Source organism: Ambystoma mexicanum, chromosome 13 (assembly GCF_040938575.1).
Source record: "Ambystoma mexicanum isolate Mex_15411 chromosome 13, UKY_AmexF1_1, whole genome shotgun sequence".
NCBI classification, from domain to species: domain Eukaryota; kingdom Metazoa; phylum Chordata; class Amphibia; order Caudata; family Ambystomatidae; genus Ambystoma; species Ambystoma mexicanum.
The window spans coordinates 187,117,637-187,145,533 of NC_090938.1; positions in this window are offsets into that span (position 1 = coordinate 187,117,637).

Here is a 27,897-nt window from a genome sequence, read left to right on the forward strand (position 1 = left end):
TCACAGTACTAGTGTTATACAGCAAAGGCAACTCAGTGGTTCTTCATTAGAGTGGCTAGAGTATTTGCATTATGAGGCAAAGCCCCCATAAATATGTTCTTACAGTCATGCAACTGATATTATTGGATTCGGCAAACAGAACTTAGTGCTTACAGTGGCCATTCTGGACTTTTTGGACAAAGCTATCAAGACTGTGTTCCTATAAGAGCAGTACATAGTCATGTTCTTGTTGTTCATTACTTGTCAGTGTGGTGGCTGTCTGTGGAAGGTGAGGGTGTCAGTGGAATGTGATGGTGTCATGAGGATGCTGGTGTGGCTTGAATGATGATGTGTCAGGGGGACAGTCAGAGTGACCTGAGCTGGAGTGTGTGCATGGGCCAGTGTCGTTGTCCCTATGCTACACCAAGAGTTATAGTGTACAATTGAGCACAAATAAACCCAATGAACTTACCTGACCTCTAGAGCTGTACTTGGAAGCGAAGAATCCATCTTCCATTATCTCACAGTATTTTCATTATTGGAAAAGGTAACACAAGCATATGCTAATAGTGCCAGTTCATGACTTGTTGGGAACAGCCACAATCAGTATGTTCTTATAATGGCATAACTTGCATGATTGGTTAAAGTCAAGATAAGCATAATATTACAATGGCAGTATTGGCACTACTGAAACAAAGACAACCTACTTGTGTTATTATAGTTTTTATATAGGATAACTACCACTTACCATATGTTATGAGGACACTGCAAGTCTCCAATGAGTTATGTGAGCAAATAGAGGAATGAGGCCAAAGGCTGAGTTCTTTTGTAAGATCATGGAACTACAAGGTGATTTGAAATATCCTTTTTACGTACAGTTGGCGGTATTGTATTCTTTATAACGCAAAGGATTTGAAATGAGCGTCATGGCTTTAAGTTCTGCAGTGACAACTGATATTCTACTCTCTGCTAGCACTGCAGCTGGGATTGTGACATCACAACGGAAGCAAATTAACTGCTTGCAGAGCAGTTGCAGTGTCATTTTCGTATTACAGGTCAGTGATGATGTCACAACTAGCCTGTGATTAGAACAACATGTTTCTAGGCTTCCATACTGCCAGGCTGTCATGCATTATAATAGTATTATTGGACAAGGTCAACACAAGTTTGTGCTCAAGGTGGCATTACTGGACTTATTGGACAAAGCCATCATGAATGTGTTCTGACAAGGATAGGGTTGTCATGATTAGACAAAGAGAAAACAGGTGTGTGCTTTTAGAGCCAATGCTGGAATTTGTGGGCAAAGCCATCACAAGTGTGTTCTTACAATGGCAGTGCTGACATTATTGGGCAAAGCCAACACACACATCTGCTTACAATAGTAGTACAGGCGTTATTGGAAATGGTCAACATGAGTGTGTTGTTGCAGTGGCAGTTCAGATCTTATTGGGCTTAGCCATCATGGCCATCTTCTTACAGTGACAGTACTGCCATTATTAGGCAAACCTAACACATGTTCATACAGCCAGGCATTCAGGAAAATGCATTGTACATCGAAAAGCACAACGAGGAGAGCAACGTGGTTTGATGCAAAATGTAAGCTAGCTAAGCAAACACTCCTGTTCGCGTTAAGAAAGCAAAATAGAATCCAGGAGGAAATAACTAAAGCCAGGGCATTCTATAAAAATACCTTAAAGGTCAGGAATTTAGAACTGTCAGAGCAGGCCTGGTTAAACATAGAAAGGGCCGCAGTAACAGGTAATTAAAACATCTACTGGAGAACGGTTGCAGATAGCCTGAATACCAATGGTAAATCGTCAAATTATTTGACAGACCTGGTAGGCCAAGCTAAATGGATACAACACTTCTCTGCACTCTATAATATGCAAACCAATGACTTGGGGGAACATGGTCTAGACAGCGATCAAACTTCTGTTGGGAATGAAGATCTAATAAAATCAAGAGATATTTTTATACCATTATCGATTAGCGAAGCAGCCAAAGCATTAATAGGAATGGTGAAATGGTAACTCTGCTGGCCAAATTAGGCCCTGATTGACTTCTTTAAATATGAAAGGTCAGAGTAGTTGCCTATAGCAACCAAAATATTTAATATTATGCTAAAACACAAGACCATATCTAACTCTTGGAGGGAGGCAATTATAATACCAATTTTGAAGAAAGGTAACAGACATGATCCTACATGCTACCACCAGTTTCTCTAATCGATACAACAGCTTAGTGGTTTGGCCTGGCATTCTATGGAAAGATAATGGATTGGGTTAGATAATCGAATCCTATCAGAGTACCAATATGGTTTTTGGGAGGGTATAGGCACGACTGATCAAATAATGAACTTAAGTCTAACCCTGGACAAATACGTGCAAGGGTACAAAAGCATGACATATCTGGGATTAATTGACCTTTTCAACAGCATTTGACTGTATAAATCGTGATAACCCTGGAATGTTCTACATATACTAGGAATGCCAAAGTCTTGGTTGCAATGCACTTAAACTTATCGGAAAGAGTGAGGGTGGGGAACACTGGGATAGTGGCCCAGACTTTTCAAATATCTTAAGGAATGAGACAAGAATGCGTTTTAGCCCCGTTACTCTTCGTTCTTTACATAAACTCACAATCATGTGCCTTGTCTAAACTGTCAAGGGAGGTCCCCAAGATGGTAGGGCAGAAGATATGCATGCTTTTGTACACAGATGACGCTGTCGTGCTGGCAAGAACAAAGCATGTCCTTCAAATATTGGTTAATGGGTTTAACTACTTTATGGGACAAAAAGATATAAAAATCAATATAGATAAATCAAAAGCAATGTGCACCGGTAGTCGAGCACCAACATCCTCTTTGTTGTTCCTTCATCAGACCTATGGAATCTCCTTATGGTCTATGTGCTCTCCTCTTTCTCATTCTCTCCCAATAATGGTAGCACCCATTGGTAGGTACTTGTGGCATCCTCCCTGTCCTCTAGGGTCATCATTAACATCCTGGAATGGCACTGTCATGGTCCAGGGCTCTCAGCCCAACTCCTCCTTCTTGATAGGCGTCTTCCATCTCTAAACAACTTCCTCCCCTCTCCTCTTTCTGCCACCCGTCTAGCCCCTCTGCCACCTCCGACTTGAGTACCACACTCCTGTACCCCTCCGTGGAGAACCTTTAAAAGTGGCTCCACTTAGATACCCTCAACTCTTGCCATGCCCTCAGACACTCCTCTGACATCTGCCACCTCCTTGAGGACCTCGACCTAGACACCCTTGCTCTCACTGAGACGTGGTTCACTGCCAGCTCTGTCACTAGTTTTGACACATTCCTCCCGGAGGGCTACAAGATCCTCTCTAAGCCCAGGCCTAACCGGCCCGGAGGCGGAGTTGCTCTGATCTTCCCTGCTACTAGCATACCCAGTCAGGCCTACTCCTCTTTCAAATGCCTTGTCTGCAGGCTTGGTGTCCCTCCTCACCGCTCTCTGACTCTGGCCACCATCCACTTCCTCTCTGAATGGGCTGACCTTACCTTTTCTCTTCTTGCCTCCTCTGCCAAGCTTCTCCTCCTCAAAGACTTCAATATTCACCTTGACCCCCCATTACGGCCTCTGGGCTCTTCCAAAACCTCTGTGACGCTCTGTCCCTCTCCATTCTTCCCCCCGGTATGACACACTCAGCTGGACAAACCTTGGATGCTCTCATCTCTTCAGACATCCCAATCTCCAACTCTCTCATTACTCCTCTCACCTGGATCTCTTGGGTCCTGCGGCTAAGCACCCACCTGCACTACCAGCCTCCTTCTCCGTCATTCGACATATGAAGCAAGCCGCTTTTGCTCCCACCTTTACTCTCCGACCTACTTCTACCACTGACTTGTACTCTGATAACGTTTTTACTAACCTTTAACTCTCCATCTCCAACACTCTGGACTTCCTTGCACCTGTCATGAGGATCCGCATGAAACCTGTTTCCAAGCGCAATTCCTGGTTTGACTCCAAACTGGCCGCTCTGAAACACAAGTGCAGAGCGGCTGAGCGGAAATGGCAGGCCTGAACACATCCTCTAACAAACTGGACTGCCGCCTGCTCCAAAGGCAATACAGACTCTCCATCTGCTTGAATAAGAGGGCCTAGATCCAAGGCCTGCATGTATGCAGACACTAACAACTAGGCTGAACTTTTCAAAATCTGCAGGGAACTCGACAACCCTACTGCAGTCTCCACTTCTTCTGCACTTTCCTTGGCACTCTGCATTTCTCCAGCCTCTCACTTCACTGCTAAAATTAAGAACATCTTGTCCTCTCTCTACTCTACTCCACACCCTTCTCCCTCACCCCCTCTCAGGCCCCCCTTGTCCACCCTCTCCCTTACCATCCTAATCTCCTCTTTTTCTTCCTTAACACCTGATGAGGTTTCTAGGCAAGTCCACTCTATGAAGGTCTCATCCAAACAGGTGCTCCCCTGTCGACATCAGCGTTCCTGTTGAGTAGTAATGCTCTCTTTATAGTTTGACAATCTCTCTCCTGTATTTTAGCCACCCACCTTTATTCTCATTCCTCTTTCTTCCTCCATCTCTTCACATGCTCTGTCCCAGTGGTCAAGTCCTAAAAAAAAGTGGGGCGACACATTAACATACCAATTGAATGTGGTGACACCAGAAATTAGCATATGAAGGTGCCCTCTGAAAAAAGTGGGGGGACTCAGTCCCCCGGCGTGTACCCTCGTGTTGAGCCCTGCTCTGCCCTGTACATGCCCTCATCCTGAGCGGATCAACAGTCTGCATGGATGCACAACAAACACAAAAATCAATTCTCTAACCCTGAACACCCTTCAGGAAAGATGCTTGAGCTACAGCCATCTGTGCTCTGCCTCTATCGCCTGTGCAAATGCCCTCTACTCCATCCATGCTACTCAGGGTCGGACTGGGCCATAAAATTGTCTCAGGCACCAATGACAATGTGGCCCACAGTTGCAAATGGCAAGTCATTCCTTTTGTGACAAACTGTTTAAATAGTACCCAAGGGGGAGTTTCTTGATAAAATGTGATTCAAATTGTGCATTTTAAAGAATATCTATTCAGTAACACTGGTCAAAACTACTAGCCACATAGTGAAGTAACTCATCCAACAGGCCCATATTGGTTAAAAATGTGGGCCACTTTGACCCACAGAAACTGGCCCACACCAGCATTTTGCGCTTTTGGTACGGACATGGGCCTATTGTCCTATAGGACAGTCCGAGCCTGGTATGACGTCATTTCATCAACACTCATTTTTAAGACTGGTGTTTTTACCCAGAATTTATTTTTTGGGGGGGTGGGAAAGGGCATATAAAGGGTTGGAGGGGGTCAGGAATACCCAAAAATAGGTTAAATAATGGGGGGTTACGGGGAGGGGGCTGGAATCCCAAAAATAATTTAAAAAAGATTCAGAGTTTTTTCAGCAAAAACTCTGCGTAAAAACCAGTGTCAATGAAATGACATAGAACCTCAAGCCTGATGCTACTTCATCCATGCTGCACCTAGTGTGCTTATGTGCATGTGTGTGTGTAAAATGTATATTTCTGTTGGCTCTACGAAGGATGCTAGCACTCATTCTGCCGATAGATAGCTTTCATTCCTATCTGACCATTGAATTCTTAACAAACCCGTGCACTTGCTTGCCAATCCACATAGTTGCTGACCTACAAAGGAGCAGCCTAAACGGATTAGTAATCAACCCTCATGCTGTGGTTTGGCCCTTACTGCAAGAGAAGCACCGGGACGTGATGACATCATTATACCAGTCGTCCATTTCAGGCACAGCACGTTTAAAGCACTCCCTGTGAAAAGTGAAGCAAATAGTGTTTGCTGGTGTCCGAATCAGATAGTATTTCTCTTTGGTTTGCCCAGTTTCATAATATTTTTGGAAAAAACACGGTTGGAGCATTTGTTAGTTCGCAATTGTAAAGGCCAACACTGCCCCATGCTCAATAGCCCTTATGTTCGGCCTTCTGCACTCGAGGCTGCCACCTGATTTTCATAGTCTCCCTTGTTACATGTGAGAGTTAAACCTCTGAAGCTCCCTGGAAACATGTCCATGCATTTCTCAAGGGCAAGTGTGGTTCTTTTGATTACAGTCTACTGCAGGATACAAGAACACATGGATGTTATGGTTCCATGGTAGTTTTATTAGTATTAAATAATTAGAGCACACATTTCTTTAGCATCCGCACCGCAACAGAGCATGTTCTTTCTGGTCGGTGGCAAAATGGTTCAGTGAACAGTAAAACAAGAACATATGTATGTGCAGCCATTTGTAACAGTTATCTGGTTGTGGTGCATATCTACTCCAGGCAAATCTGAAATGCTTTTACCTTAATTGGACATTAGGTTGGTGTTTACAAGGCATACAAGAGGCGTTTTTCTGTACAAACGATCATGAACTGAAGCCAAAACATGTATGTTTTAAAGATCACTTGATCTGGATTTAGGGTTGAACTCAAGTAATCTTTGGAGAATTAATCAGCAAATAATGCTTTTGTAACTAATGCAGGCCAGTATTATTGGTCACACATTGACTGTATAGACTGTATAGAGTGGTTTCTGAGTTCCCCCTTTCATATTTGAATTAATGCAGTGACCTTTCAATAAATAATTATGAACAGTAAGCTAATTTGATTGTAAAAAAGTACTGCAATGTATTCAATCATGGACAGTTTGGCATAGATCATGAGTCATACTTGCCCATTATCCAATTGCAGACAGGCAAAGTATCAAGCGATACAATGTTTTTACTGTGCTGCTGCCTCGAGTATGTAGCATTTCTCATGAATATGCAGGCTGGCATTAAAGCACAAATATTGCCGGTACAAGTTAGGCGTGTGGAAATAATTTGATAATGGAAAGTTAGGCATATGTGCCACCTATTTTCCAATGGTCAATGTACAAGCTGTGCAGCGGAACTGAGGATGACGAAATTGTTCATCAGGACAGAAACGTAGGCATGATGGCATTTAAATGGGTCCATTGGAGTATGGACGTTTACTGAAAAATGAAGTGAATGGTGGACACCATGTACAAAAAGCCATTTGGAACACAGGTAATTATGGGCAGGTGGACATTCATGCCACTTATTTACCCATAATGCACTTTCCACACTTCTGCTAAAAGCCCTTTTACACCCTACCAAAGTGCAGAAGGGCAGCAGTTGGTAATAGTGGCTGCTGAACAGAGTGAGCACCTGCTCTAGCCAGTGCTTCTGCCCAAGAGGTGCAGAGATTATCAGGCTTTTTATAATTATAATTGATTATTTATAACACGCGTAATACCGAAGAGGTTTCTAAGCACGGATCTAGGATTTGAACTTGTGTTGCTCTGCGTTGACTTGCTTCCAAGATGGGCACGTTGCCACTCAGCTATACTACCCCTACCTTTGCCAAGGTAGCATGGCCCAGGAAATGCTGGTTCATCACTGAACTCTTTTTCTAACAATTACAGCAGCAGTGCCATTGTTCTTCCCTGGGCTTGCAAGCGTGCTCTGGTTTTTGTCCCCCAGGTTCTCCTCATGTGTCGCCTCGAAAGGCCAATGCATGTTGTACACTCATGTGGCCCATGCATTGTGTGTGCAGCAGGACATGGTTGTTGCTTCTGACTTGGTGTTAGTTCTTCATGATGCATAACTAAACTGTAGCCTCAGGATTGACATGGCCAGCATCCTAACATGCTATTGTTGCAGTGCAGACCAATGTTTTCAACCATAGCGATAGTGAAATAATATGTCTAGGTTTTGACTCACCTTCTCAAAGACTCACCCTTCTTCCCACTGAGATGACATTTCCACAATGAATGTCATATCTATCTGTAAGAACAGGCTGACTGTTAGGATGTTCCTAACCCATCCTGGCTCAGCAACACTGCCACTGCGTCACATCACTCCAACATCTCCTATGGCCCGGAGCCCCTGGCGAGCAACATTATAGGGTGCTGCGAGCAACATGTTGCTTCTGAGCTACTCTTTGGGGATCACTGATCGAGATGGTGATAGTCAATAATTATCTTTACCAGCATAAAAAGAAACCAGTATATACATTCAAATCTTAATAGGTTGTATTCATATCTGTTTATGAAAGTAGTGTGTAAGGTATTAAAGAAAAGCTACCTCTTCCGACCACGCCCCGTTAACATACAAAACAAAAACAAAATCAACACGTTTTCAAATTTTTCAGGGAGTTGCAAACATGACACATTCCCATTTCGGATTCACAACCCCTCCTGAATGTTGTCATCAAAAGGATTGCCAGGTGTGTCTCTATCACCATTTATCTTTCCTGTGAGTTTGTTTTGGGAGCACATATACTTCTGTTTCATGCCCATTCTCTCTACTTTGGCTTTTGGTCGAGCTGATGAGCCCAACAGCGCTGATATAGGGTACACTGCTGTTCAGAATTGTTGGTATGTGACGTGAAAGCTTCACTCCCTGCTCCTCAGTCCTGTAACGTGGCCTTACTGTGGCACATAGAATTGCACAACGCATGTCAGAGCCTTGTGGAGCCAGTCAACTCACAGTAGCATAGCACTAGAGAAGGGTGATAGTGCAAAATGACCAACAGAGGACCCTTCTCTCCCTAACTGCCCTGTTTGGTCACACTGCCACCTCCTTTCAGACAGTCTAAATAAGCACATCATGAAAACTATAATTCAGTAACCTTCTTTCAAGTAAGGCACGACCCAGCCTCACTGTGGATAAAATAAAGTCAGCATGCCATTAAATGGAACACACTCTTAATAGTAACCTTTTCAACTTTCAAGATCCAGGCCTTATTTATTTTACTGTACTGATGTGGCCACTTAATTGCTATGCCTTCAGTTAGGAACAACATTCGCTTTTATACACAGTCAATCCTTTACAACACCACTATTGATCAGGCGTGGCAGTGACATATTTAACATTCTGGAGATTGACCTGGGGTACAGAGTATAGAGACGTCCATGCTAATAAGCCATCACAGGTCTAGCACACTCTCATGCCCCTTATGCATCACACACTACATTGTGTACTAAGTTACACTTCTCCAAATCTGCCTTGTAATCGCAACCCAATTTGTACAGCACTTCAGGAAATATCCACCTCCTGCCTTTTGCAGAACCATGGTCCAACTCACAGGCATGACAGGCACCCATGCTATCACAGAACCTTCTTCCCCCACTGCATCCCTCCATCCCTGTATTCCTGGTGTCTGTTTCCTGCATTCCCATCCTCTTATCTTCTCCTCGCTCATGTTCTTTCTCCCACCAGACTAAGGTCTGAATAACTTTGGCAGAGGCACAGTATGCTGCTCCATGGACAAGCCTAGTTCTTCTGACACTACAGCGTTGGCGATTTGGCAAGCATAAACGCATATTATCATAACATATTACTGAATGCCAGTGTCTGAAAGCATAATGCTATGCACGTTTCCTCTCACAGTAACTCTTCAGAGGACGATTTCTTGAAATGTGGTGTGTACAACACTTGAGCGGTTTCCATTGCTTCCAAAGGTAACCAGAAATAAAACTTCTTGCCACTATGGGCGACAAGACCCATCAAGGGGCCCCTTCAGATCTAAAGGCCCTCTGGCGTAGATAGCAAATGCAGAGGGGCTCGATTTGTTAGAAAACAAGTAGTCATTTCTTTGATTATTTTAACATTTGTATAGCACGCTTAACCCTTGGGCTTCTGGGCGTCATCATCTCGAATTTAGGAGCACGTGTTACCTAAGTATGCGATGCCCCAAGCAAAATGACTGTGTCACAAAACTTGAAGAGAACTACATAGTCGCCAGTTTAGGGACCACACCTGTATTAGTTTCATTGGCGTTTTAGCAAGCAAGTAATTGGTTGTCCCTATTGTTGAATACCGACCAATCGGAAGCGCATCAGACTTGTCAGATCATTAGAGTAACGTGTCTCGTTGTCAAGGAAACCAGGTAACAACTGTAATAGACTTGCTCGCCCAAACGACTGCCTTTCAGAGTTGCACCAGGCAACTCCCTGATTGTTTTCCAGGACCACCTCTGCCAATTGCCTGCCGCCATTCTCTTCTGACTACTACATCTGCTTTGCTTGTCACCTGCCCCATCTGTCCTGTCTATTCGTCAGACCCCTTACGCTGCCTGATGGCTCCCCTGCCTGCTTTGCCTGAGCATCTGAGTGACTGAAAGGAGTTGCTATGGTACTTTTCATGAGCTAATCTACCAACCAGCACTAGAACAAATTCTCAGACAATAGGAACTAAGCATGTATAACTGGGGGGGTTGGTAGCCGCCGAAGGAATTAAACCATTCTCAAATTGTGGAATGTTATATTATTTGTAGGGAACTGTAGTGGTGTTAAAAATAATCACCTTATTCCCAGCATGCAAGTATTTAAATTATCTTCACATTTTAGAGAAGTAACAGATGATATTCGAATAAATCATAACAACTTTTCTAAATCCCTTAGTTCAGGGGACATGTATTTATTTACATGTATTGTAAATGAAAATCAAATGAACAACATATAAACACAGAAAAAATCATTGTCATTGTATATGGTCAAGGAATGGAGACAATGTTTAGAACCAGGTTTACCCACATCTGAGACAAAACATAGGTTCTGAAATAAGAATGGAAAACAATGCTAGGTTTAACAGGAGATTGCTTTCTACATGAAAACCATTCTTCAAAATCAATTGGTTCCTAATATTCAAACCGAAGACAACAAGTAAACAAAAGCAATTTTTACTGATGTGGTAGTCTTCTAGTAAAACAACACTTGATTGTAATACATCCAATGTTAGCACAACAGATTTGTGATACAATGATACCAAAACAGTAATAGCCAAGATTCAATGCATTCTGTTCTACATATGCCGTTAGGTAACTCTGAACCGGACATTATGGATAGAAAAAATGACATTTCAAATGCATTGCTCTTAAAGGGTATGTGGCCTAGCTCTTTTTGGTTTGTTTAGTCAAACAAAGTTCTGTTTATGGTGAAATCTTGCACATTAGTAGGGTGGTGGCCAATCCTTGGTCTACGTCGGGAACTAAAAATCCCTGATGTTTGACCGATGGCAGGTGAAAAACCTGCTGCAGTGACGTTTCGGCTTCTGAGTGGACAGCCTTCTTCTGGGCCAGTAGGATTGTGATAGCCTAAAATAATGTGTAAGAAGAGAAAAACAGAAATGGCCTGTTTTAAGTAGTATACTTGCTCGAATTTTTATATTAACAGCAAGTGTTGCTGGGCCAACAGTTAAAAAAAGAGAGAGGACGCAGAAACACATGTAGATGTGTATTCTGGAATGGGGGGGAATTAAAATTAGACTCACCTTGGGTGTGTCTGGGCTGGGAAAGGAAGGGTCGTGATCGATCTTTAGACTGGAATGTGGCTGATGAGATGCAACCACGGAGTGCATATGAGACCCTTATTTTGGCCTTCTAAATAGAGTCTGGTATGTGCAGGGATGTCCGCTGGAGAGGCTGGAGATCTAGCACACAACAAAAGAAAAGGCGGGAAAGGATGAGAGGCATAAGGTTGCTACTACATGTAAAATATGACAACTTGTTGTCATAAGACTGGCGGGTGTCAAGGTCAAGCATGCATCTAAATCTTACCCAGCACAGGAGTGGGCTGTTGTGAGGCTGCGCCGGGCGTGTAACTGTGCAGCTGCGTGAGGCCAGAGTCAATCCAAGACCAGTTGAACTGGTCAATTTGTATAAATGTGGTTCCTGTAAAATGCAGAGGGGCAAATGTTGGAAAAGTGGCATGGGAAAATGCCATGCTGTATTGGGTAGAAAAGTGTGTCACCCTGGGTGAGCCTGCTGAGAGCGTGAGCCTACCTGCAAAGGGCTGGGGGGAGAGAGAAGCGTCGTAGTCCGCTGCGGGATGGTGGGGAGCTCGGGGCTTCGTCCGGGTTGATCCTGGGCTGGACGATGTGCTTCTTAGCTGTGCGCATGCGCTTTGGACTAGTGTCTTAAGCAGTGCGTGTTACGTGCGCAGATATGCGCATGCGCTAAAAGTTAGTGTTTTAGATCAAGGGCTCTGTATGCTGTTCCTGTTGGCAAACAGGGACACTAATGTACTCGCTCATGCGCTGCGAGGACTGCGTCTGCCGTGAGGTGCCCGTCTTGTGTACGGGCTGCAGTGTTAACTGGCAGTGACGCGGGGTGTGAGCCCTGTAAGAAAGCAGAGGCTGAGGTAATGCAGTCTGGTCTGGTTAAAAAGAATAGTAAATAGCTCTGGAACTGTGCTGCTGCTCGAGAGCTCTGTGTGCCCTATTATTGTTGTTAGGCTGGGGACAGGGGGAGTGGGTGTGTATAAAGCTCCCATTGTACACAGAGCCTTGTAGTAAATACATAACCAGGCAGTATTTAAGAAAACTAATAAGTAGAGACGGCAATGGGCGTGTGTCCCAACACAAAGAGGTGAAGGCGGTAGTGCTGAATCCGTAAGATTCTCATGCAAACCTCCGTACACTACTTTTCACAAAGACAAAGTGGTACTTTAGGTTAAACCTTCTTTCTTACCAAAATTGTTTCTGACTGTCACTTATCACAAAAAATCATACCACCAACATTCTACTCTCCTCCTCATTTGGGCAAAGAAGAGAAGAGGTTTCATAGACTGGACCCAAAAAGGGCTCTCAGTTTTTATATATCAAGAATGTCAAAATTGCTTCAGGATGACCAACTTTTTGTGGGTTATACTGGCCATAAATTGGGATTAGCAGTGACAAAACAAACCATATCCCACTGGATCATTTTGGCTATAGTTGAGTGCTACAGATTGGCCGGAAAGGACCAGCCGGATGGGCTTCAAGCCCATTCCACTAGGGGTATGGCTACTTCTGCGGCTCTGAAGAGGGGAGTCCCTGCAGCGGATATTTGTTCAGCTGCAACACGGGCATCAATGCATACCTTCATCAAGCATTACTGCTTAGATGCTTCTTCTTCCAATGAAGGTTTATTTGCCAAGACAGTACTCCATTCCGTCCATGAGAAAAATAATTAGTACTCCCACCTCCAAAATTACCACTTCTATGGGAGTCTATCATAAGATGAGGAATACGTGGGGAAAAAAAAAAAAAAAGATTGTGGATGGGGTATTGTGAGTGTGATACCCCGAGGGGGGTTGCAGAAACCATAAGGTTGATGATATTCCCTGATGGATGTCAGTCCTAGTGTCATCTGGAGATAGTGTGTCTATAGAGTACTAGGGTAGGGTTAGTCTAGGGCACAAGGCCGGAGCCCTGATGTGGGAATCAAACATCCTGGACCCACGCCGGTGAAGTGTAAAAAAAATAGCTGGCTCAAAAAATTCAATTATGATGGTAATTTTCTGGAGGAGAGGCTTCATTCAGTCCGTGTTCAATTGTCTGCAATTTGAAAATCCACCAAGCCTCCTTGTAGTTTAAGGCATTTTTGATGTTAGAGGTGTTCTGAATTTTGTCAAGTTACCCACCATTTCAACTGGTCTTGTGTATGTTTAAATTCCAAAAAGTGGGAAACCAAAGGTGCTGTGGTGGCACGGCATCTTATTTTGGAACGATGTTCACAAATGCGTTTATGTACCAGTCTTTTAGTTTGTCCCACATAACGGAGGCCGCAAGGGCACTCTATGGCGTATATCACATTGGGTGTCTTACAATTGGTGAATTGTCAAAAGGACCATTCTTTGCCTTCAATTTTAAAGGATTTAATTTTGCTTGTGTGCTTACAGGCTGTGCAGTTGCCGCATGGGTGGTGGCCTGTTGGTGTTCTAAGATCCCAAAGCCCTGTTCTAGTTGTCTTTTTTGGCAGGCGGCATGTGTGAGCCATTCACTGAGATTTTTAGATCTTTTGAGAGCCATCCTAGGTAATGGTTCATCAGGGAGGTTTTGGTGAACAAGGGGCCAGAATTGTTTAATGATTTTTTTGATACTATTGGTATCTGGTCCAAATGTAGTCACACAGGTGATTCGATCTTCTGGTGTGTCATGATTCTTGGGTTGGAGTAGAGTTTCCCTTGGGATGCATAAGACTCTTTTGCGTGTGTTCTTGAGTAATTTTCTAGGATAGCCACGTGCCAAGAGTTTGGATTCAAGGTGTGATGCATGCCGCCGGTATTGTGAGTTTCCGAGCAGTTCCTGCGTACTCTTAGGAACTGACCAAATGGTAAGTTAGTTCTCAAGCTTTGCGGGTGATTACGGTTAAAATGCAACAATGTGTTGCGATCGGTTTCTTTGCCATACAGTGTGCATCGGAGCCTGTTGTCATCTGTGGTGATTGTTAAGTCCAGAAAAAGTATAGCTGTTTGACTGTTGTTCAGAGTGAATTGAATCTCTGGGGCTTGGGTGTTCAGCCATGTGTGAAATGCAGCTAACTCTGGTGTGGTTCCTTTCCAAATAAACAGGATGTCGTCTATGTATCTGTACCAGTTCTGAATTTTGTCAAGAAATGGGTTGTGTTGATTCAGCACAAACGAAGCTTCATACTCTGCCATGAAGATGATTGTTAAACTGGGGGCAAATGCTGCTCCCATGGCAGTGCCACTAATCTGGAAATAGAATGTTTCATCAAAGGTGAAAAAGTTTTTTGTCAATGCAATTTCTAGGAGCTCAAGAATGAAGTTGATGGGCACTCTGCTTTGCACCATATGGTGAGTGAGGTGGTGTCTTATACACTCCAGAGCTGATGTCTGAGGGATGCTGGTACAGAGTGCCTTGATATCCAGCGAGACAAGAGTATCATGGTTGTTGTCAAATGGAAGGTTTTCGAAGATGTTGATGGTAGACATAGTGTCCTTCAAGTACGTCGGTGTATGTTGGCAGAGGGGCTTGAGAAAAAAGTCTATAAATTTGCACAAGGATTCCAGGATGGAGCCGCATCCTGAGACGATAGGTCTGCCGGGTGGGTTGGTGGCGTCCTTGTGGATTTTGGAAAGTGCATAAAATGCAGGGGTTCTACCCTCAGAGGTGTTCAGAAATGTTTCATCATCCTCCGTGATCCAATCTTGTTCTCGGGCATAGTTAGTGCTGGTGGTAATTTTCCGTTGTATGGCCTGAGTGGGATCTTGGTCCAATTTTCTATAGTTATTGCCGCCTTCTAGAAGTGTTGCAACCATCCCCTTGTATTGGCTAACGTTTTGTATGACTATGCCTCCACCCTTGTCAGCTGTCTTGATGACAATATTATTATTAGATGACAATTGTCTGAGTGCTTGTTGTTCTCCATTGGTGAGGTTGTGTCGAAGAGGCATTTGTTTCTTCTGCAGTTTCTTAATTTCCTGCAAGACGCATTTTTCAAATGTAATAAGGGCTGGTTTGGTATCGTTGTCATTGGGACAGAAGGTGGATTTGGGTTTCAGTCCTATGCTCTCTTCCATGCTGGGTGGCTCAGAATCTTGGAAGAATGTTTTCAGACGTATCTTGCGGAAGAAACCTTGGAGTTCATTTTCCAGTGTGAACCAGTTGGTGGGGTTGGTGGGTACATATGAAAGGCCTTTGCCTAGGACAGCTGTTTCTTCGTCCGTGAGGTTATGATCTGAGAGATTGAAAATCGGCAGGATGTCAGAATTGACTAGCGTCGTCGGTTGCGTCGGCGCCGTTGTGGGGGATGCCACTGCGGGTACATTTGCATTGGTGGGGGGCCCCAGAACATGTTTCCGGGACCCGCTCTGCCTAAAAAAGGTGGCTGGTGCTGAAAAAATGGGGGTCTCTGTTGTGGATAAGGTCTGGGCTGTTGGTTTTGATCTCCCGATCCGGATCCGGAGCTAGAGGTATCAGAGAAGGTGACCCATCTTTTTCTCTGTCTTCCTGACCCTGCATTGTTTTGGGCTCTCTCCTTTTCCTTGTTTTCCTTGAATTCAGGTGCTAGATATGGGTACACTTTTTCAATTTTGAACTCATTCATGTCTTTAGCTAGTTTTTTGTGTTTTTTCTCTAGTGTATCTTCCATGAATTGATCCATGATTTTGTTAATTTATTTTAATTTGTCCTTTGCATTATCCAATGCGGTATTGCTTAGGAATTTTCTTTCCTCTTTTTCTAGATCTTGTTGAATTCGAAGGTGTATAGGTTGTGCCGTCGTGATCGTTAAGACCATTAGGTCTCGGCTGCATTTAGTGGCAATTCGGCTGAACCCAATCATGTACTCTTGATCTTCAAGGAATAGAGCAGGTTCATTGCGCACAGTAAGGCCCATTGGAACTAGGTTAGCTTTCAGGTATTTCCTGAGGAAGTGGCCATGGACCTCAGTACGGAAGCATTTCTTTTTTAGTTTCAATAACTCATCTCCCGAGGCCATTGAGATGGTGACCTGTAGTTCCCCTGGCATGTTGAAAAATGAGGGGCCCTGTATGATTTCATTTGTTTGGTCCTCTGTAAAGCTCAGAGTTTGTTCCATCGTGTGTGAAGGAAAGGGGGGACAGGGATGGTGGGGGTGGGGAGGGGTGCCGGACATCCAAGGGAAGAATAGAAGAATTCCCTCAATGGGTAAAATAGCTAGTCTCAAAAAGGAGCTGATCAATGCTCAACAGTAAGCTTGTATAGCTAGACCCTATTGCAGCAGTTTCTGCATCAAAAGGGGAAGCCCTACTGGCAGAACCTTGGGCTAGGTACAAGTATGTATAACTGGGGGGGTTGGTAGCCGCCGAAGGAATTAAACCATTCTCAAATTGTGGAATGTTACATTATTTGTAGGGAACTGTAGTGGTGTTAAAAATAATCACCTTATTCCCAGCATGCAAGTATTTAAATTATCTTCACATTTTAGAGAAGTAACAGATGATATTCGAATAAATAATAACAACTTTTCTAAATCCCTTAGTTCAGGGGACATGTATTTATTTACATGTATTGTAAAAGAAAATCAAATGAACAACATATAAACACAGAAAAAATCATTGTCATTGTATATGGTCAAGGAATGGAGACAATGTTTAGAACCAGGTTTACCCACATCTGAGACAAAACATAGGTTCTGAAATAAGAATGGAAAACAATGCTAGGTTTAACAGGAGATTGCTTTCTACATGAAAACCATTCTTCAAAATCAATTGGTTCCTAATATTCAAACCGAAGACAACAAGTAAACAAAAGCAATTTTTACTGATGTGGTAGTCTTCTAGTAAAACAACACTTGATTGTAATACATCCAATGTTAGCACAACAGATTTGTGATACAATGATACCAAAACAGTAATAGCCAAGATTCAATGCATTCTGTTCTATATATGCCGTTAGGTAACTCTGAACCGGACATTATGGTTAGAAAAAATGACATTTCAAATGCATTGCTCTTAAAGGGTATGTGGCCTAGCTCTTTTTGGTTTGTTTAGTCAAGCAAAGTTCTGTTTATGGTGAAATCTTGCACATTAGTAGGGTGGTGGCCAATCCTTGGTCTACGTCGGGAACTAGAAATCCCTGATGTTTGACCGACGGCAGGTGAAAAACCTGCTGCAGTGACGTTTCGGCTTCTGAGTGGACAGCCTTCTTCTGGGCCAGTAGGATTGTGATAGCCTAAAATAATGTGTAACAAGAGAAAAACAGAAATGGCCTGTTTTAAGTAGTATACTTGCTCGAATGTTTATATTAACAGCAAGTGTTGCTGGGTCAACAGTTAAAAAAAGAGAGTACGCAGAAACACATGTAGATGTGTATTCTGGAATGGGGGGGAATTAAAATTAGACTCACCTTGGGTGTGTCCGGGCTGGGAAGGGAAGGGTCGTGATCGAACTTTAGACTGGAATGTGGCTGATGAGATGCAACCACGGAGTGCGTATGAGACCCTTATTTTGGCCTTCTAAATAGAGTCTGGTATGTGCGGGGATGTCCGCTGGAGAGGCTGGAGATCTAGCACACAACAAAAGAAAAGGCGGGAAAGGATGAGAGGCATAAGGTTGCTACTACATGTAAAATATGACAACTGGTTGTCATAAGACTGGCGGGTGTCAAGGTCAAGCATGCATCTAAATCTTACCCAGCACAGGAGCGGGCTGTTGTGAAGCTGCGCCGGGCGTGTAATTGTGAAGCTGCGTGAGGCCAGAGTCAATCCAAGACCAGTTGAACTGGTCAATTCGTATAAATGTGGTTCCTGTAAAATGCAGAGGGCAAATGTTGGAAAAGTGGCATGGGAAAATGCCGTGCTGTATTGAGTAGAAAAGTGTGTCACCCTGGGTGAGCCTGCTGAGAGCGTGAGCCTACCTGCAAAGGGCTGGGGGGAGAGAGAAGCGTCGTAGTCCGCTGCGGGATGGTGGGGAGCTCGGGGCTTCGTCCGGGTTGATCCTGGGCTGGACGATGTGCTTCTTAGCTGTGCGCATGCGCTTTGGACTAGTGTCTTAAGCGTTGCGTGTTACGTGCGCAGATATGCGCATGCGCTAAAAGTTAGTGTTTTAGATCAAGGGCTCTGTATGCTGTTCCTGTTGGCAAACAGGGACACTAGTCTACTCGCGCATGCGCTGTGAGGACTGCGTCTGCCGTGAGGTGCCCGTCTTGTGTACGGGCTGCAGTGTTAACTGACAGTGACGCGGGGTGTGAGCCCTGTAAGAAAGCAGAGGCTGAGGTAATGCAGTCTGGTCTGGTTAAAAAGAATAGTAAATAGCTCTGGAACTGTGCTGCTGCTCGAGGGCTCTGTGTGCCCTATTATTGTTGTTAGGCTGAGGACAGGGGGAGTGGGTGTGTATAAAGCTCCCATTGTACACAGAGCCTTGTAGTAAAGACATAACCAGGCAGTATTTAAGAAAACTAATAAGTAGAGACGGCAATGGGCGTGTGTCCCAACACAAAGAGGTGAAGGCGGTAGTGCTGAATCCGTAAGATTGTGGATGGGGCATTGTGAGTGTGATACCCCGAGGGGGGTTGCAGAAACCATAAGGTTGATGATATTCCATGATGGCTGTCAGTCCTAGTGTCATCTGGAGATAGTGTGTCTACAGAGTACTAGGGTAGGGTTAGTCTAGGGCACAAGGCCGGAGCCCTGATGTGGGAATCAAACATCCTGGACCCACGCCGGTGAAGTGTAAAAAAAATAGCCGGCTCAAAAAATTCAATTATGATGCTAATTTTCTGGAGGAGAGGCTTCATTCAGTCTGTGTTCAATCGTCTGCAATTTGAAAATCCACCAAGCCTCCTTGTAGTTTAAGGCATTTTTGATGTTAGAGGTGTTCTGAATTTTGTCAAGGACCCACCATTTCAACTGGTCTTGTGCATGTTTAAATTCCAAAAAGTGGGAAACCAAAGGTGCTGTGGTGGCACGGCATCTTATTTTGGAACGATGTTCACCAATGCGTTTATGTACCGGTCTTTTAGTTTGTCCCACATAACGGAGGCCTCAAGGGCACTCTATGGCGTATATCACATTGGGTGTCTTACAATTGGTGAATTGTCGAAGGGACCATTCTTTGCCTTCAATTTTAAAGGATTTAGTTTTGCTTGTGTGCTTACAGGCTCTGCAGTTGCCACATGGGTGGTGGCCTGTTGGTGTTCTAAGATCCCAAAGCCCTGTTCTAGTTGTCTTTTTTGGCAGGCGGGCATGTGTGAGCCATTCACTGAGATTTTTAGATCTTTTGAGAGCCATCCTAGGTAATGGTTCATCAGGGAGGTTTTGGTGAACAAGGGGCCAGAATTGTTTAATGATTTTTTTGATACTATTGGTATCTGGTCCAAAAGTAGTCACACAGGTGATTCCATCTTCTGGTGTGTCATGACTCTTGGGTTGGAGTAGAGTTTCCCTTGGGATGCATAAGACTCTTTTGCGTGTGTTCTTGAGTAATTTTCTAGGATAGCCACGTGCCAAGAGTTTGGATTCAAGGTGTGATGCATGCTGCCGGTATTGTTGAGTTTCCGAGCAGTTCCTGCGTACTCTTAGGAACTGACCAAATGGTAAGTTAGTTCTCAAGCTTTGCGGGTGATTACTGTTAAAATGTAACAATGTGTTGTGATCGGTTTCTTTGCCATACAGTGTGCATCAGAGCCTGTTGTCATCTGTGGTAATTGTTAAGTCCAGAAAATGTATAGCTGTTTGACTGTTGTTCAGAGTTAATTGAATCTCTGGGGCTTGGGTGTTCTGCCATGTGTGAAATGTAGCTAACACTGGTGTGGTTCCTTTCCAAATAAACAGGATGTCGTCTATGTATCTGTACCAGTTCTGAATTTTGTCAAGAAATGGGTTGTGTTGATTCAGCACAAACGAAGCTTCATACTCTGCCATGAAGATGTTTGCTAAACTGGGGGCAAATGCTGCTCCCATGGCAGTGCCACTAATCTGGAAATAGAATGTTTCATCAAAGGTGAAAAAGTTTTTTGTCAATGCAATTTCTAGGAGCTCAAGAATGAAGTTGATGGGCACTCTGCTTTGCTCCATATGGTGAGTGAGGTGGTGTCTTATACACTCCAGAGCTGATGTCTGAGGGATGCTGGTATAGAGTGCCTTGATATCCAGCGAGACGAGAGTATCATGGTTGTTGTCAAATGGAAGGTTTTCGAAGATGTTGATGGTAGACATAGTGTCCTTCAAGTACGTCGGTGTATGTTGGCAGAGGGGCTTGAGAAAAAAGTCTAAAAAATAGGAACTAAGCAGGCTTAATAACACAATACTGATTTCAATTACTTGCAAGTACCAACAATTTGGAATCGTTCGGAAAAAGTAGCAGGGGCTCTATTTCAAATCCAGTGCCCTACAAACAGAACAGTCTGGACATTTCTTTTTGTAGAACTACACTGGTAGACAAAACATTTAGTCGTAAGCATTAGGCGGGAGGCCTTCAAGAAAATCCTGCTTCCTATTGAAAGCCAATGTCCACAGACTAGACATAGAGTCTTGCTTTCTAATGTACCCATCGGCCCTACTAAAAGCATGTTGTGCTTTAAACTACTATTTATAGAAGGGGTATGTATGCAGGAAAATAGGCTATTGTAATAGTTGACCCTGCCAATGGTGAATGCTATCACCAACTAAACTACTACCAGTTGCGAAACATGGGAAGGATTGTTCTTAGCCAACGTAGCTCAAGGATTATACGATGATAAGACTTAGTCATGTGACCGCTTACCGTATATGGTGGTATATAATTGGATTGTGTCTCCTTAAGAGTGACAACTCAATACTATATCGAAAATGAAGGTAATTGGGGAGACACTTAAACTTTAAAGAGTTCAATTGATAGTGAGGAACTATGCGTGGCCGCCATATATCAGGAAAGCCAATGAAGAGCTGCAAGCACCCGTTGCGCCCTCTTGATAAGATAGTAATGACACCACCGTATGTCTCCAGGACTGATTCCTACCACCTTGGAAGGCAGGAAGAGTGATAGGTGTGATATCCTAACTAAAGGGTAATGTAGAGGCTCTGTAATAGCAGCGTGCAGATCTTTCTTACATCCGTGATGTTTAGGCGATCATCTGAAGCACCAGTAAAGCAGAATATCTGCCTCCATTCGACTTGTTCCCTTCCTATGACCTTGCCTGTTGCCTCTCCCTGTCTGCCCACCTCATGCATCTCAGTTGCCAGTCTGTGCCATCTTTGTGCCACTCACAACTTCTCTACCAGTTGCCGACAGGCTCTAGTTGCTCATCCAATATCTAGATCGTCTCTACCATTGGCTGCACAGGCCGCTCAGTGAAGGCCCATGCCTACTCCATATGTCATGTGAAGTCCTGCCCACGCTAAAGATCACCTTTGCCCATTTCTCTATATTCGTCCCTGCTGCCCCTGCTTGCAGATTCTTCACTCTTACCCACCCGTACCCATGTGTAGACTGCTGGGTCTCTCCCCCTGCATGCTCCACAAGTCCCTTACTGTTCCCTGCGCTGCCTGTCTCCTTCCTCCAGCAGGTCCTGCTTGCCCTCTCTACCTCCTCTTACTGGCCACTCCCACCAGTTATCATTTCTTGGCACCATCTAAATGAAGTTCTCTGCCACAAAAGCTGTTTTTATCTCTCGCCGCGTAAGGTTGCAGGCCACACCGCACGCAATCGCATGAGTATGAACAATGGTTTAACTCTCGTTCCTGAAGAGGGTGCAGGCAATATTTATTTACCGGATTCCTGCAGCAATACAGCGATAGTGCATGTAAGGACACCGTCAAAGCAACAGGACCTAGTTTCAAACTTTGCCCTCAAGCCCCCATTAAAGGGCATAGAACATGCTATGTAAGTTGGGGATGGAGTAAGAACCATTTTCCACATCAGAAGTGACTTTCCAAACGGTACTTAATTGAAATTATGACTTCATTCTAATGCTTTCAACCTCACAGTATTACACATTGGAATCCTCTGATTGAACATGTCTGACAGTAGAGCCAATCGCATTACAGACATACCGAGTTTACGGTTGGCTGGACCGAACCACCTATCATTCTACGCCGCCGGAATACGGGAGCAATTTGCCAAATTTGCAATTACCATTGCACTGTTAGGAACCTTTTACCTGGGTCAAAAGGAAGGTTGCAAGTCTATGGTTTTGCAACAAATAGCGACCTGAAATTAAAAAAAGAAAATGTTGATTTTCCAAATGGAGTAGGTATTCACTAGAAACATTTCACACAGCTCTTCCTATGTGTGAAAGGACTATTACTACGGGAATACCTACGGGCATACACATTCTGGCCAGTGGTTACTATAAGCAGGGCTTCTTTCCTGAGCTATTAGTTATTTACTTGCACAGTCTTGCAGGAACTCAAGGCAGCACGTGGGAGGGCCGGACCACGTAGACATGCTCACTGCACCTTCAGAACCGGAACACGGCGGAGCCTGAGGATCACACTTCCATCAATGTCAAATAACCGTGGAAGAAGTGTGATTAACACGTGTCTGTATTCATAATTTTAAGTTGGCTGGGATTCCATGTGTGAGTTCCTCATTCAGAAATAACCTGTTCTGCATGCAGAAATATGAAGGCATCGCTGTCGTGTCGGTTTACAATCACTGCAGCGTTCAATTCAAAGTCAGGAAGAATTTGACTATTTCTGGAAAAAGTGGATGCCAGGTTTTGAAAACATTTTAAAAAAGCATTTCCGCACACGTTTGGGGTTTGGAAATGCACATGCTACAACAGTGGCATGGAGGATAATGTATAGAAACCTGGAAACTCTTCACGAAGTCGCCTCAGACATAGAAACACTCAAAACCACCCCATCGAAAGTTCTGACCAAAACCAAGGAGCTGGATTGGATCAAGACAGGAGAAACAGCAGCTGCCAATAAACTGTCGCGCCATCTGCCACTAGCGCCGAGAAAATTAAACGACTTACAACCTTTCATAAAACAGTTTCCATCAAAACAGGCAAGGAACCTGCTGTTAAGAGCTAGACTGAACCTACTCCATACTAACGAAATTCTAACCATTCGAGGGTCAGCCATTATTAACGGCTGCCGATATTGTGGTCTACCTGACGTGGTGGAGTCCGTCCGGCATCTACTCCTCATCTGTCCAGGTTTTGCGAAGATAAGAGGTCATTATTTGAGGTACCTAGTTTTGGACATCGTTTTACAAGACGAAGACCTCTGCTGGTCCAAAATGATAATGGGAGACAATAGATCTTGGTTATTGGCAACTTATAGCATTTTTCAGCATATACAAAACTCTTTTCCTACGCCATCAGAACCAACGAATGACTCATGATCGCGGTCTGATTTATACAGACCGAGTTCTCTACGCTTAAAAGCTCGAAGGATCATCCTCTTCAGCAACTTCAAGATTAAATTAACTTAAAGAGACTACAAACCTTTTCCTGTATCTTCTGTCACTTCTGTCTTTTGTAGAAATCTATTTGGATTAAAATACAAATAAAAAAATAATTTAAAAAAAGAATGTATAGAAGGATCAGACATGACCCCTTCGTGCATTCGGAATACAGATGGTGAGGCTGCACGCATCTGATAGGCCCACATTATCAGTCCCTTTAGAGCCCCACCCAAAACAATGCAGAGCTGGCCCAGCTTGCTACTTTTAATTTGGATGGCCAGATTTATCCACAAGCAATTTGGATGTGCAATAGAGCTCAGCCCACTTCGACCAGAGACTTTATTACGATGTTTATTGACATGCATGTTATCCTTTCGCTTGACTTAAAGACTCGTTTGAAGATAGTCTTAATTATATGCTTTAATGGGCTCTGGTACTTGTTAGGGCCTAACCACACACGCCATACATGGACGACACGGGACACCTAATTGTATGCTTTATTGGGCTCTGGTACTTGTTACGCCCTAACCACACACGCCATACATGGACGACACGGGACACCTGAGGGTTACGTCCTGACTCCTTTATTCCTCCATACAAATGCCCAGTTTTCCCCTCACCCCCCCCCCTTCCTCCCTCCTCCCGCCTTCCCCTCTTGGCAAAAGTCCATCCCTCTTAAAGAGCCCTCACTCCATTTGTCGCTGTAAGAGTAATTACACTCTGATTTACTTAATGGGCTGAATTTCAAGATACGAATATTAAAATACTTTGGACCTCCTTTGCAAAGTGCCTGGAGCTTACAAGGAGACTCAAAAGACAGGCATAGCATAGTTACACCTGTCTTAACGCTTCCATTCACGCTCGGGGTATTTCCATTGTTTTTTAAGTCAGAGAACAGGGGCATATGGGGGTTATCTTTCCTCCTCCCGTTTGCCCATGCCCATCCGCCTTTAAAAACAACTTGGTCTCAGGCCAGCACGAGATTTTCATACTGGCGTGGCACCAATGATTTCCCATGGAAACCCACAGCTTTTTACACCAGCAGAAAGCAGGCGGATTCCATAGGAAATCATTGGAAACTCTGCCTGCCACGCGTACATGGCAGGCAGCATTGAATCTGTTTGCATTGGATATTGGAAATAGAGAAGGGAAAAGAGGCTTTCCCCGTCTCGTTACACTTCTCCTGTGCGCTCCACAGTGCAAATGGCAAACATTGCTGTAGGGGGGCTATTTGCACATAAGTGCAAATGCAAGCTGTCACCTCCGGCTGTTTTAAGTTTTATTAGGAAATGAACTAATTTATGTCGCTTGACGGTCTACAGTCCATGCTGTAGCCTTGATACTGCTGGAAAGACTTATTTTGTCTTCTGCATTTCTTGAGTCACTAAGTGTTTATCTGCCTAACAACTTATTTGGATGATTCTTATTTATTTTGATTTTATTGAGCATGTGTACGGCGCTTTATACAACAGAATTGTGTTTCAAAGCATCACGCGGCTAAATGGGAAGGGAACAGGGGGAAATAATGACAATGGCAAAACAGTAAAATACAGTCATGGTCCTACTAGCCTTGTGGCATTTGGCTGTGCAAGTGCAAGGAGGAGAAGTGCAGGACATAGGGAGGGAGGAGTGGGGGAGCAGAGGAGTGGACAAGTGCTGGTGGAGGGCCCAGTAGGGAAGTGCTAAGGGGAGCCAAGGAGGAGAACCTCGGGTTAAGTGCTAGTGCAGGCGACTCTTAGGTTCGGGATGCAGAGCAACCAAGCAGGGGCCTGCATGGGCAGTGCAGTGAGCTGGAGGGTGCTGGTGTTGACTGGGAAGAAGAGCCTGTAACCCTGTGTGATAATGACATACCATTCACACCAGTCTGCATCATATGTTCTTATGATTTAATCACTCATTTCCTAGTTGTTTGATTCATATTTACTGGTTATTGCAATACTTAGTTGGTTTTATATAATACACCTAACTCAAAAATGAGAGGAGTACTGAAACGCATGCCCTTACTTTATGCATTCTCCAAATTTAGATGCAATGGTGCTATGGGAAAGCGAGGCAGCATCAAGTGCAGCTGTCTGTGTATGTTGCAGTGGGTGCTGTGATCACTGCAACACTTCCTGTTGGACTTAAAAGCTCTGCTGGCCATGCGTTGCGGAAAAGCGCAAGAGCGTCAAGTGCAATTCTCGCAGTTAGCACAGTAGAGTGTGCCTGGTTGATTCTTAGATGCATGCCACAGCCTTATTACAGCCTAGGGAGCGTTCAAGTGATGAAGGCCCTTAAAGAGGTGAGCGAAAAAAACGAGTATGACATGGAATGATCGCTGAATGGTGGATCCGTTGTTGGACCTCAGCCTGAGTGCGGGGGTTTGAATGCGGAAGCTTACAAGGCCTGCCCTCTAACCCGTTATGCAGAGGTTATAACTGTGGATATGGGCTTTGGCCATATTGTTATAAATGACATAGGTGTTGCGCTATCCTCATAGAGTCCTACAACTGATATGGTTGTTGATATATTGACACCCCGTTACTGGACTCGGACACTGACATGAGTTCGGACGTTGATAATCTAGGGCCTCCAGTAGCTAAAGAGCTAAATGTGAGCAATACTCACTGTATTAAAGAAACTGACAAGCAAGATGAAGATAATGGGACATTAGCATTCAGGGGGAACAAGAAGGAGGGTCGAGGGTGTCTTTTTCGAGAATGATTCCTTTCTCGACTTCTGTGAATCTTGGGCAAGAGATGACACGCACAATGATAAACCTTACAAGTATACATGGCGGTGTACCCCTTATTCTAATCCCGTGTACCCGTGCCCTCAGGGGGGCTGTGGCTCTTTGGAACCTGCAATCTTGTCTGCACTGCATTTGGTAATAGAGTCACTGATCTGACTGCATGGCAATGTTCGTCTGGCGACAATGAAAAATGGTTCCCTTCTGGTGAAATTATTGCACTGTGTTAAATCGCTTTCCAACATCGAGTGATTGCCACCAATGGAGAAATCAGTTAGTAAGGACCCTGCTGAGTCTTCACTCTCACAGGATGATGCCACTGAAATTATAGACATCATGTTATCCGGTGGCAATCAGGAACAGCCGCATATAAGAACATATAGCGAAGTCATCTAAATAGCTGGGAAGTAGGAAAGTATTATTATCTAGATCCATATCTTTACAATTCCTATAGAGGCGATAGACCTTTCTTAGGCACAGGCCAGCCAAGCGGTCCGATGGGATCCAATAACCCACAAATTCTTGCCCTCCCTATTTTCAATCTTTCAGGCCAGGAATTAAACATAAGGTCCTCTAGGGGGCTTTCCTTTTTCCCAAACAATCAGACAGTCTGGTTTTCTACTGAGATGGAACTACCCAGGTTCTTCCAAATAATACGATTAAGATCGTTCTTTAAAGATCATGAGACCCCTTTCTGAAATGGAAGATATGGGTCGCAGGATACCCTCCAAGATTACTCCCCAAGACAATCAGACCACTCATGATATACTTACGTTTGATAAGTGTATCATACAGGATCTCGTGATCATGTAAGATACACTTTCAAGTCCCGGGAGGTAGCTCAGCTGCAACGTGCTCGCCTTGGAAAAAAGACGACACAAAGCAACACAGGTTCGATCCCCGGGTCCCAGCTTAGAAACCTCTGGGTATTAAGCGTGTTATAAATACACAACCAAGAGACAGCAACTAAGAGACATATTTTACTACACTACTATTGAGTCAGGCTTGGCATTGACAGATGTAACATCCTGGTGATTGACCTGGGGTACAGAGTATAGGGACATCCATGCAAAGAAGCCATCACAGTTCTAGCACACTCTCATGCCCATCATGCATCACACGCTACATTGTGTACTAAGTTACAATTCTCCAAATCTGCATTGGAATTTCAAACCAATTTGTACAGCACTCCAGGTTACCATCTCCTGCCTTTTGCAGAACCATGGTCCAACTCACAGGCATGACAGGCACCCATGCTATCACAAAACCTTCATCCCTCCATCCCTGTATTCGTAGCGTCTATTTCCTGAGTCCACATCCTCTTATTTTCCCCTCGCTCATTTTTTTCTCCCACCAGACTAAGGTCTGAATAACTCTGGCAGAGGCACAGTATGCTGCTCCATGGACAAGCCTAGGTCTTCTGCCACTACTATGGTGGTCATTTGGCCAGCATAAAAGCATATGAATGCCAGTGTCTGAAAGCCTAATGCTATGCACATTTCCTCTCATAGGAAGTCTTCAGAAGATGATTTCTTGAA